Below are 13,353 nucleotides of genomic sequence, written 5' to 3'. Positions count from 1 at the left end.
CCTCCATTCCTGTCCAACATTTCTCCTCTCTTCCCTGCCCTCCACTCCATCTATGCCCGAATTTCTCCTCTCCTCCCACCCCTCCATCCATGTACATTTCCTTCCATTCTTCCCTCCCCTCCATCCACCCATGTCCAGCCTCTCTCCCCTGCCCTCCCCTCCATCCATCCATGTCTAGCAACTCTCCTCTCTCCCATGCCTTCTCCTCCATCCATATCTAGCAAATCTCCTCTCCCCTGCCCCCTCCAGCCATCCAAATCCAGCAATTCACCTCTCCCCTGCCCTCCCCTCTATGTCCAGCAATTTCTCTTCTCTCCCCTGCCCTCTCCTCCATGCCCAGTGATTTCTCCTCTGCCCCTGTCCTCCCCTCCATGTCCAGTGATTTCTCCTCTCCTCTCTTCCCTGCCCTCCCCTCCCATCCATGCCTGATTCTCCTTTGCCTCCTATTGTCCTCCCCTTCCATCCATTGTGCAGTGACTTGCCCCAGCCCCACCTGCCTGCCCTCAGCTCCCCAACAGCCCTCTTCTCCGTTCCTGCCGTGGCTGCCCGGCGTTTAAATCTTTTTAAGTCACAGTGACGGCTCACCTCCACTCCAGCCTTTCCCTTCTCGCTTCTCTCGCAGTGTCCCACCTTCCTCTGATGAGGTATTTCCTGTTTCCGTGAGGAAAGGACACTGAGAGAGAAGCGAGAAGGGAAAAGCTGAACCGAAGGTGAGCCGTCGCTGCGACTTAAAAAGGTTTAAGCACCAGGTGGCCACGGCAGGAATGGAAAGGTCGGGGAGCTGAGGGCGGGCTCAGCAGGGGGTGGGCGGTGGTGGCTTTTGTTTTGGCATCGGGGCTACATGTGGAGGAGGAGGCAGGCAAGGAAAGATCACAGCTTGGCTGGGGAGGCTTAGCCTCCCCAAGCCTCTTATACGGGGCGCCTATGAAAGGTTCTCAGACCTTACACTAAAGCTACCTGCTTCCTATATCTCACAGAACAGGTGTAGGAAAAAAATAGGATTTGTACTTTGATGGGCCACTTTTTTATTTCACAAGTACAACAGCCCCTACACTTGGAACTAGGAGGCCCTAAAGCTCCTGCTTTCATTATTACTTCTGCCTCGGTCCAGACCAAATGCTTGGACCAAGACAAGATTCTGGTTTCATGTGATAAATGTATGTATATTGAATCCCTCGTGAAAGAAGTACAAGAACTATGAGAAGAAGTGGCAAGACTAAGAAACATCTGGGGCAACTGGAAATTTGACACAAAGATGCAAGTCAAAACATTGGGTACTTCCAGCAAAGGGAGAGAAGATCTTGGGCAGACAGAGCACAGCTAGATTCAGGTCACCAGATCCTGCAAGATCAACCCTCCAACTCCGTCTTCTGTTGATCTAAAGAATCGGTTCACAGCCCTGGAAGTAGAAGAGCTAGAAATATCTAAAATAAATAGGAGGAAACAACAACCAAAATGCCAACACCACTGGACAAGTGGCCAAAAAGAAGCGAAAGGTAGTGGTGATTGGAGATTCACTTCTGAGGGGTACTGAAGCACCAATCTGCCGACTGGACATGTTGTCTAGGGAGGTTTGCTGTTTGCCTGGTGCCAAGATTTGTGATGTTGTGGAAAGATTGCCTAGACTCATCAAGCCTACTGACCACTCTCCTATGCTACTCATCCATGTTGGCACAAATGATACTGCTAAGTATCCTACTGAACATATCATACAAGACTTCATGGCTTTGGGTCAGAGGGCAAAGCACCTAGGTGCGCAGGTGGTGTTCTCATCTATCTTCCCTGTTGAAGGTAAAGGTTGAATGAGAGAAGCTCACATCCTGGAGATAAATGTGTGGCTGTGTGGATGGTGCCGACGAGAGTGCTTTGGTTTCCTAGACCATAGAATGATTTTCCAAGAACTACTGAGCGGTGATGGTGTCCATCTATCAAGGAAGGGATGGAGTGTCTTCAGCAACAGACTGGTTAAAGTACTAAAGAGGACTTTAAACTAAAATTGATGGGGATGGATAAAAAAGGCCAAAAAGTCATAAATAACCCCAAGGAAAGTAGGACATCAAATGCCCCATTAGAAGAGGGGGAAAAAAAAGAGTAACATCTGGAGAGCCTATTATACCAATGCCTGTAGTATTGGAAAAAAACTTCTATATCTAAAGGCTACAATGATGAAAGCAGACTTGGATTTAGTGGCTGTCATGGAGACATGGTTCACAGAGAACCATGACTGAGATATTGATATACCTGGCTATAATCTATTCAGGAAGGACAGAGTAGGAAAAAAAGGTGGAGGAGTGGCATTATATGCTAAGAATGATATTAAAGTGACAGAACTGCAAGACACATGGGGTACGAAAGAAGCACTGTGGATTAAACTGAAAAGAGGGAAAGGAAAATGTATCTATATCAGAGTAATATACAAGTCAAACTCACAGTTGGAGGAAATGGACAGAGACTTAATTGAAGACATCCACAAGATAGCTAGGAAAGGGGAAGTACTACTGATAGGAGACTTCAATATGCCGGATGTTGATTGGGGTGTCCCTGCTGCGGGGTCATCTAGAAGCAAAGAAATCTTGGATTCCCTACAAGAAGAATTGTTTCAGCAGTGGGTAACGGAACTGACACAGGATGGAGCTATTCTGGACTTGGTGCTTGCAAATGGAGAGAATGTTTCCGACATCAAGGTGGGAGACCATTTGGCATCTAGTGATCATCGAATGGTGTGGTTCAATATCAAAACTGGGTAGAGAGCTCATTCGAGATTGAAAGTCCTGGATTTCAAAAAAACTAACTTTGCTGAGATAGGGGAATTTCTCAAGGAACAGTTAGGAGGATGGGGACAGCAATGGACAAGACTGAAAGGACTATATTAAAAGGCAACTAACCTTTATGTTAGAAAATTACATAAAAGTAAGAGGAAAAGAAGGCCGCTCTGCTTCTTGAACGTAGTAGCTGAAAAGGTAAGGGGAAGGAGGTTAGCCTTCACCTGTTATAAGACGACTCAGAAAGATGAAGACAGGCAAGAATATCTGGATAAGCAAAGAGAAGCTGGAAAAGCTGTCAGGAAAGTGAAGAGGCAAATGGAAGAAAAGATAGCTAATATGGTAAAATTGGTGGATAAGACGTTTTTTCAGATATGTAAGTGACAGGAGGAAGTGCCATAATAGCATTGTGATTCTCAAAGCTGAGGGAGAGAAATATTTGGAAGATAAGGATAAAGCTGAACTGTTTAACAATTATTTCTGCTCTGTGTTCACGAATGAAAGGCCAGGGGTAGGACTGCAGAAAACAAATGCTAAAGGGGATAGATGTATGGTAGACCAAGACCAGTTCACGGAGGACTGTGTTCATGAGAAGCTAGCTAAACTAAAAGTAGACAGAGTGATGGGGCCTGATGGGATACACCCGAGGGTGCTCAAGGAACTCAGAGAAGTTCTGGCGGCTCTGTTGACTGACCTCTTGAATGCTTCCTTAGAGACTGGAATGGTCCTGGGGGACTGAAGAAGGGTGAATGTGGTTCCTTTGCACAAGAGTGAAAGTAAGGAGGTCGGGAATTAGAGACCCGTCAGTCTGATCTCAGTGGTGAGTAAGCTAATGGAAACGCTACTAAAGTGGAGGATTGTGAGATTTCTCGAAAGGAATGGAATGCATAACCTGAGGCAGCATGGCTTCACTAGTGGCAGATTGTTTCAGATGAATGTTAATGACTTCTTTGACTGGGTGACCAAACAATTGGACGTGGGAGGGGCGCTTGATGTGGTATACTTGGATTTCTGCAAAGCCTTTGACACGGTTCCACACAGGCGACTGATAAATAAATTGAGTGCCCTTGGTATGGGACCTAGATTAACTGACTGGGTTAAAAATTGGTTGAATGGAAGGAGACAGAGGGTAGTGGTAAATGGAGTTTGCTCTGAAGAAAGGGATGTTGTCAGTGGAGTACCACTGGGATTGGTCCTTGGGCCAGCTCTTTTTAACGTCTTTGTGAGTGATATTGTGGAAGGACTGTCTGGTAAGGTTTGTCTCTTTCTGGATGATACAAAACTCTGCAATAGGGTGGACACCCTGGAGGGTGTGAATGACATAAGGAAGGAACTAGCAAAGCTGGAGGAATGGACCAATATTTGGCAACTAAGATTTAATGCTAAAAAATCCAGGGTCATGCACTTGGGTCACAAGAATCCGAGGGAACGATACAATGTAGAATGTGAAGTGCTTCTGTGTATGAAGGAAGAACAGGACTTGGGGGTGATTGTGTCTGATGACCTTAAAGCTTCCAAACAGGTAGAAAAAGCGATGGTCAAAGCAAGGATGTTTGGGTGCATAAAGAGAGGCATGACCAGCAGGAAAGAGGAGGTGATAGTGCCTTTGTATAAGTCTCTGGTGAGGCCCCATTCTGTGTGCAATTCTGGAGACTGCACCTATGGAACGATATAAACAGGATGGAGTCAGTCCACAGGGTGGCTACAAATTTAGTAAGCGGTCTTGAACACAAAAAATATAGGGACAGGCTTATGAACCTCAACCTGTATACGCTGGAAGAGAGGAAGGAGAGAGGAGATATGAAAGAGACGTTTAAATATCTCAAGGGCACTAATGTACAGCAAGTGAGACATTTTCAGCTGAAGGAAAACTCTGGAACGAGGGGGCATATGTTGAACTTGAGATAATAGGCTTAGGAGTAATCTAAAGAAGTATTATATCACAGAAAGGGTGGTGGAAGAGTGGAATGGCCTCCCAGTGGAGGTTGTGGAGTCGAGGACTGTGTCGGAATTTAAGAAGGCATGGGATAGATTTTTTGATCAAGATGGCGTCCATGAGAGGGAACGTGGTCTGAAGGCTCCTGAAACTCAAGCCGCTATACCCAGCATTTTGCTTTCCTTCACCTCACCATGGTGAAAAGAAAGGGGAAAATGGGAGCTAAAGCCGTTTCTAGCACCGTGAGAACCTTAACCCTGCATCAACTGACTTTGGAAGATTTCGGGCTTCAGATACGGGAACCCAGCTCTCTACCCAGGTTGGATCTCCAATACATCCGGGAGATCTTGGCGCGGAGGTGGAGGCTGCGGCGCTGAGTCCGCCCAATCAGACTTCCCCTCCGAGGCCAGGAGGAGTTTCAGGACCGACGGGAGAGCCTTCATCAGAGGTCTTTGAGGCTATTAGCGGCCCCGTCGATTTCTCGACGCCGGAGGACCTGACATCACGGAGGGAGAGAGAGGCGCTGGTTCCCTCCCCTCTCCTACCCCGGCGTCTCCTCCTGTGGGAATCGGAGTGAGTCTAAAGCCTACAGTCTTTACTTTGGAAGCCCTCTGGGATGTTATTCAGACTATGAATGCTTCACTACTTCAAATTTCTTCTTCATTTAAAACTGAAGTAAAGGACTTAAAATTTCAGCAACAGGCTATGGAGTCGAAGATTAAAGCACAGGACGATAAGAGTGAGTCTAATTTACTTGAGATTTAAAAAACTGTAATTAGCTGTTGGTAATATTGAAAGAGACATTGCACAAAGGAAGATTGAATATTTGGACAATCAACTTAGGCGTAACAACCTAAGATTTTTAAATTTTCCTAAGACACCTTTGATATCTCCAGTGGACATGTTAAAGAAGTATTTTTCCGAGATATTGAAAATTCCTGGTGAAGCTTTGCCTCCAATAATAAAAGCATACTATATTACAGGAGCCAAAACTTCTTCAGTGGAGGCTCCAGAATTAAATTTAACGCAAATTCTAGAAACATCTTTAGAACCCATCACTGAACGCACGACGCTACTTGTGTCATTTGCCTTCAAAACCGATAGGAACAATATACTAAGACTATACTTCAGATATATTACAGCTCAATTTTATGGATCAAGGATACAAGTTTTCCCAGATGTTAGTAGATCAACTCAAAAAAGGAGAAGAGAGTTTTGGGGGCTTAGGCCTCGAATTCTCCAATTAGGTGGTACCTTTAAACTTAAATTTCCATGCTGATGTCTTGTCTCCTTGAATATGATTCATTATGTATTTTTTGACCCAGACAAATTGAGGCAACTAGTAACAGTTAAAGAAAGTGGTGGGGCTGTAGTTTTGAATACACCAGAGGGGAACTGAAACTGCTGGCAGAGGCCTGGGTTCTACCCTCTTATTTTATTGTTTAAGAGTTTATTCTCTTTATTCACCCCAAACTATTTCTTTGTATCTTGATCGTAATTTGTGGACTAAGTATAATAATAATTTTTTCTGTGCTCCTTGAATATGTAAAGGAATTGTAACTTTTTCTTTAATGGATTTTTCTATTTTTCCACATTTATGTTATATGAATGTATTATTTTGAAAATTATAAATAAATTTAAAAAAAGGCATGGGATAAGCACATGAGATCGCTTAGGAAAAGGAAGAGTTAGGGGTTACAGAGGATGGGCAGACTGGATAGGCCATTTGGCCTTTACCTGCCATCATGTTTCTATGTTTTTATAAGAGGGGAGGTGGGAAAAAGGGTGGCCACTGGAGACAGTACGAGGGGCATTTGCATGGGTGCAATCACCATTTTGTAGACTGTTCCAATGGCGTACTGGCTGCTCCCTTGTACTGGTGCATTTTCAGGAAATTTACCTTACATTTGCTGTTTACTCATATATTGTGTTGTCAGGCTGGCTACCGTAAGGCATCCATTGCGCTCCCAAGGTTTACTGCTCCTCCAGATTCATGCTCAGCATGGACATGTGTATATGTGGTATTGCTCCATTGGCATGGGACAGGAGATCCAGTGGCTATGGTTTTTTCCCCTTGGTTCTGGACATTGTTTGGTGACATGGTGAGTGAAGTGCCAGTGACTGAAGCTGATGTGCATGGTTATCAGAGTGGAGTGGTGATCTCGTGGTGCTCTCGAGATAGTAAATGGCATCATTCTCATCGGGCTTTAGTTGCAGGCTTCAAAGGGAGGGCAGTTCAGAGGCCATAGCAGTGCTGGGTGCACATGCTGGAAGTGGCTTGATGCCTCAAGGCCCCAACAATAGACAGGCAAACCGCAATAGCGGGCATAGCACTCGCGCATGGCCTGCAGGCATAGCTTCTGTGCTTTTGTTTGGGATCTGCCCTGTATATTCCCGGCAAATTGTGTTCCAGACATGGGTTGCCCCAGTGCGATGCATAGAGTGGTCATCCAGTTGATCGTTGCATGGTGTCAGACCCTGATTCTCTCTTGTGAGGCAATAATTGCAACAGAGTAAGTCCTGTGTGCATCAGAGAGTCCAGAAAGGGAGGGGGTTGTCCATGATGGAAAATAGTGGACAACGTTACTATTGAGGAAACTACACTTCTCCTTTCTTCCTCAAAATGCACCACCTGTTCCTCTGATCCCATTCCCACCCACCTTCTTAATGCCATCTCTCCTGCTCTTATTCCTTTTATCTGTCATATTCTCAACCTCTCACTTTCCACTGCGACTGTCCCTGCTGCCTTTAAACATGTTGTGGTCACACCTCTCCTTAAGAAGCCTTCACTCGACCCTACTTGTCCCTCTAATTACCGACCCATCTCCCCCCTCCCTTTTCTCTCCAAATTACTTGAGCGTGCTGTTCACCGCCGCTGCCTTGATTTTCTCTCCTCACATGCTATTCTTGACCCACTACAATCTGGTTTTCGCCCTCTCCACTCAACCGAAACTGCGCTTACTAAAGTCTCCAATGAACTATTACTGGCTAAATCCAGAGGTCAATATTCTATCCTCATTCTTCTTGATCTTTCCGCTGCTTTTGACACTGTCGATCACAGCATACTTCTCGATACCCTGTCCTCACTTGGATTCCAGGGCTCTGTCCTTTCCTGGTTCTCTTCCTACCTCTCCCTCCGCACCTTCAGTGTTCACTCTGGTGGATCCTCTTCTACTTCTATCCCTCTGCCTGTCGGCGTACTTCAAGGTTCTGTTCTTGGTCCCCTCCTCTTTTCTATCTACACTTCTTCCCTTGGTTCATTAATCTCATCCCATGGCTTTTCCTACCATCTCTATGCTGATGACTCCCAAATCTACCTTTCTACCCCTGATATCTCACCTTGCATCCAAACCAAAGTTTCAGCGTGCTTGTCTGACATTGCTGTCTGGATGTCTCAACGCCACCTGAAATTAAATATGACCAAAACCGAGCTTCTCATTTCCCCCCCCCCCAAACCCACCTCCCCGCTCCCCCCGTTTTCTATTTCTGTTGATGGCTCTCTCATTCTCCCTGTCTCCTCAGCTCGAAACCTTGGGGTCATCTTTGACTCTTCTCTCTCCTTCTCTGCTCATATCCAGCAGATTGCCAAGACCTGTCGTTTCTTTCTTTACAACATCCATAAAATCCGCCCCTTTCTTTCCGAGCACTCTACCAAAACCCTCATCCACACCCTTGTCACCTCTCGTTTAGACTACTGCAATCTGCTTCTTGCTGGCCTCCCACTTAGTCACCTCTCCCCTCTCCAGTCGGTTCAAAACTCTGCTGCCCGTCTCATCTTCCGCCAGGGTCGCTTTACTCATACTACCCCTCTCCTCAAGACCCTTCACTGGCTCCCTATCCGTTTTCGCATCCTGTTCAAACTTCTTCTACTAACCTATAAATGTACTCACTCTGCTGCCCCCCAGTATCTCTCCACACTCGTCCTTCCCTACACCTCTTCCCGTGCACTCCGCTCCATGGATAAATCCTTCTTATCTGTTCCCTTCTCCACTACTGCCAACTCCAGACTTCGCGCCTTCTGTCTCGCTGCACCCTACGCCTGGAATAAACTTCCTGAGCCCCTACGTCTTGCCCCATCCTTGGCCACCTTTAAATCTAGACTGAAAGCCCACCTCTTTAACATTGCTGTTGACTCGTAACCACTTGTAACCACTCGCCTCCACCTACCCTCCTCTCCTCCTTCCTGTACACATTAATTGATTTGATTTGCTTACTTTATTTTTTGTCTATTAGATTGTAAGCTCTTTGAGCAGGGACTGTCTTTCTTCTATGTTTGTGCAGCGCTGCGTATGCCTTGTAGCGCTATAGAAATGCTAATTAGTAGTAGTAGTACTATGTGCTGTTGCAACATGGAACAACATGGAGGCATTATGATATTCTTTGTTTTATTCTCTATTCATTTTCTAGTATTTCTCAACATCTATTTGCTCTTTTGGACATTGCCACAGACTGAACAAATGTTCCATTTGTAACGATGTGTTGAATTTTAAATTAAGGTTTTTGTTGATTTCTGTTCCTTGTCTTGCTTGTGCAGCGCTGCGTATGCCTTGTAGCGCTATAGAAATGCTAAATAGTAGTAGTAGTAGTAGTAGTAGTAGGAGTTGAGCCCCTGAGTGCAGGTGGCCGGCAGGACTTACTGGACAAGGCTGGAACTGGATACCAGCAGGATACACACAGGGACTAGAGCACACAGGGAGGCTAGGCAGAAAACTAGACTAGGACTCTCAGACAGACAAGGGACAGATCTGAAAGCTGCAAGCAGCCACTGAAACAGGGAACAAACACTGGCAGACAAGAGACAGAATTGGAAGCTGCCAGGCAGCCACTGAACAAGAAACACAGACAACCTAGCACTAGACAAAGACATACAAACAAGAGCAAGACTGGGAAATAAGCAATACAGTAAACAAGCAGTACAGAACACAAAGCTACACAAAGGCTAAACTAGAATCAGGCAAGAATACAGACTATAAACTGGACTAGGCAGAAGTGCAGCAAGCACCAACAAACCAGGGCCTTAGGCGATGCAAAGGCAAAGTAGAGAGTTTCAAAATGGCTAATAAGCCCAGCAGCTGCTGAGGCTCAGATGCAGCAATCACCAGGCAACTATGGGTGCTGTGCAGGTTCAAACAAAAAAAGCAGGTCTGGCAGGCCGGAAGATCCGGACCGGACTGGGCCGAAGTCTGGAACAGGAAACAGCACAGACAATCCAGTGTAGCCAGCACACAGAGACAGAGACAGAACTAACACAGGAAGAACAGACAGGAGCCAGCTCAGAAGCCGACTGCCAGAAATACGGTGAGTCTGAGAGAGGTCATGGCCACAGACGTGACAGTTTTTTATTTCACTTGATATATTCTTGTGGTTAGAAAACCTTTGATCCAATTGAGAGTGCCACCACCGATTCCAAAGTATTCTAGGAGTCTTAGCAATATGTTATGGTTAATCATGTCGAATGCACTTGACATGTCAAATTGGAGGAGGAGGATGCTCTTACCTATTGCTATTTCTTGCTTGAATTTGGTTAGGAGAGTAAGTAGTACTGTTTTGGTGATGTGCAGGAGTCAAAATCCTGATTGTGACTCATGTAGTATACTGGATTTGTTTATGTAGTCATTGAGTTGTTTGGTCACCAGTCCTTCCATTAGTTTGACTACTAATGGGATAGATGCTACTGGGCGGTAGTTGGTAATGTCGTTTGTTTTTTTCTTGGTGTCTTTTGGTATTGGGGTGAGCAAGATGTTGCCTTTTTCTTTAGTTTAAGTGGGATGTGAGATCTGTTATGAAGCGATGGGGGGCGGATTTTATTAGGTAGCTGGGGCAGGTCTCCAGTTGACAGTGGCTGTTGGAGTATTTTTTAGTTGCCTGGGTAACTGTGTCGGTGCTGAGGAGAGCAAAATGTGACCATATTCGGTCAGCAGGGTATTCACCAGGGTTTGGGTCTAGACCATTAGTGAAGTTTTTTATGTTCATGTAGTTCTGAGGTAGGGTTTTGCGTAGGTTTACGATTTGTTTCCCCCATGCGCATTCCAGTTTCCTAGATTGTGTTTTTAGTTTTTTCAATTCTTCATTGAACCACGGTATCGAGTTGTGTCTATGTGAGGTCGTTGTCTGTAAGGTGCTATTTCGTCTAGTATGTCTCTGCATCTTTTGTCCCATTCTGAGAGGTAATATACGGATTCTGTTTGTGCTGTCCAATCGTTGTTGTATATCTGTTACCAGAAAATATCCGGATCTATTTGGTCTCTCGTGGTGTGATTTGTGTGTTCTCGTATGTGGAGAGAGCCCCTTTTTCGCCATTTTAGGGATAGGTTTAGTTTGTAATGGTCAGTCCATGTTGTTTCTGTCCATCTAGTTTGTGTTATGGTTAGGTTCTGATCAGTGGACAGTTTGTATGAGAAGAGGTCGAGTGTATGACCCTTCGAGTGAGTTGTTTGCAGGTGTGGCCATGTAAGATCACAATCGCATCACTGTTGTACGGTGATGCCTGCATGTGGTATCTTTGTGCTTCTTGGCAGCTGCAGCACTGTAATTGCTCGCAGTAGCAACCTTTGCAGATTCCCTCCTTTTAAAACCATTCTCTGGTTGGAGCTGGCATTGGTGCGCTGAGTGGTTGGACGATCCACATGCACTTACATCATTGTGAGGAAGTGGGATCTGCCATTATTTGGTGCGAGTGGTTATGAGCATTGCTATTTGAAGGCCATTGTAGGTAGGTCTTGGAGAGAGAGCACATGATAAGTGGCTTTCATCTTGATGAAGTCCACTGTGCTTTTGTGTCCCTCATGGCGGCCATCTTAGAGAGGGCAATATTGCTATGCTCTGGCAGCCATATTAAGGAGGTCCAATGTTTACATCTGAAGCGGCCTTTTTGGGGAGGTCTCATTGTCCCGCAATAACTGTAAAGATGGCCATTTTACTGAATTTCTCAGACAGCCATTTTGGGGATGTCTGACAAATGAGTAACCGCAAATGGTTTCATTGGAAGAATTTTAGGCCTTCATTCGTTATCAGCAAGTGTAACTTTCCGTGTATTTATTCTGCCCTCTGGGTGATTTTAACTAATTTACTATCCCTTTGATAGCCAAGGAAAAATGTATTCTTTTGTCTTCAGCTTCCCTATACTTTCAGGAAAACAAGTGAATCGTTATGATTAATGGATACTTAAATTTGTATTATCTATGTGCTCCTACAAATCTTGATGAAAGCTAGCTATTGGAAAATTTATAAACCTATTACTTGAAAAATGCATTAATTATGGTAAATGCATATGCCTCTAATTTATGACTTTTTTTTTTTTAAATCATTGTTGTGCAGACATACTCCTGGCTAAAGATAGCCCAGGACATCGGCCAGGGCACCAGAAGCACCGCCCAACTTGCTTCCCAGGTCTTTACAAGCCAAATACCTTACTTGTGAAGTTTTAGATTTGGTTCTTCCATTGTTGGAGTTCCAGTACAGATGACTACTTTTGAGCTGCTTTTGAGGCTGTGTCGACACTGGGCTGGTAGGCAATGCCTACCCAATACTGTGACTAAGATCAATTAATGCCTTGCCACTGTTAAGCCAAGTTTACAAAATCCCAACCATATTTGCTCCACTAGCATCTTTCCTGCCTACAGCATGTACTTTTCTTAGGTCATAGTAGGCTACAACACAAAAGGCTTAACAAACTGCATTAGTGGCTGAAGCATTTTGATTTCATTTGCATCTGTGTGCATTGCTATATCAGGACATTTTCCACAAGCCTGCTTTCAGTTCTTTCTACAGATTGCAGTCATTTCCATCAGGATATCAGTTTTCATTTGTACAAAATGGATTTCCATTCTCCATGGCTTTCTATCTGCATATTCATGGATAGGGATACACATTATGATCTTTAGGCATTCCCTCATGATATTAGGCTAAGACGCAAAGGAACTGACAAAATTAAAGAGAAAAGGTTGTTTATTATATTCATATTAGAATATTTGATCCATCTCGTGAGCTCTATGCATATACTTTCAGTGCAGTGTACTCAAGAGCAAAACTATACGAGGATGGATGGGAGGTTGTCTTGCTGTATTTACATATTTCTTTTTGGTGCATTGCACTCACATCAGGACAAAGGATTTAATTAATTTGCATTCTATGATGATTATTCATGGAATGAATACACAGTGAAGTTGTCTAGTTGAATTCACATCAGGGCACTGGGCTAGGAACCAACAGGTTTGTGAACATAAGGGTGGGCAAGAGTTGTTATATATACCAGAACTGAGTTCTCCACCAGGATGATTGCCCAACCCTTGCCATTGGCACAATACACACCAAGTCTATAGGGTACATAAGTGCATAAGTACTGCCAAACTGGGAAACACCAAAGGTCCACCAAGCCCTGCATCCTGTTTCCAACAGTGGCCAATCCAGGTCACAAATACCTGGCAAGATCCCAAAAAAGTACAAAACATTTTATACTGCTTATCCCCGAAATAGTGGATTTTCCCTAAGTCCATTTAATAATGGTCTATGGACTTTTTCTGTAGGAAGCCATCCAAACCTTTTTTAAACTCCGCTAATCTAACCGCCTTTACCACATTCTCCGGCAACTAATTCCAGAGTTTAATTACACGTTGAGTGAAGAAACATTTTCTCCAATTCTTTTAAATTTACTAC

This window comes from Microcaecilia unicolor, chromosome 8 (genome assembly GCF_901765095.1).
Source record: "Microcaecilia unicolor chromosome 8, aMicUni1.1, whole genome shotgun sequence".
NCBI lineage: Eukaryota > Metazoa > Chordata > Amphibia > Gymnophiona > Siphonopidae > Microcaecilia > Microcaecilia unicolor.
Note: the sequence above shows the minus strand (reverse complement) of the source record.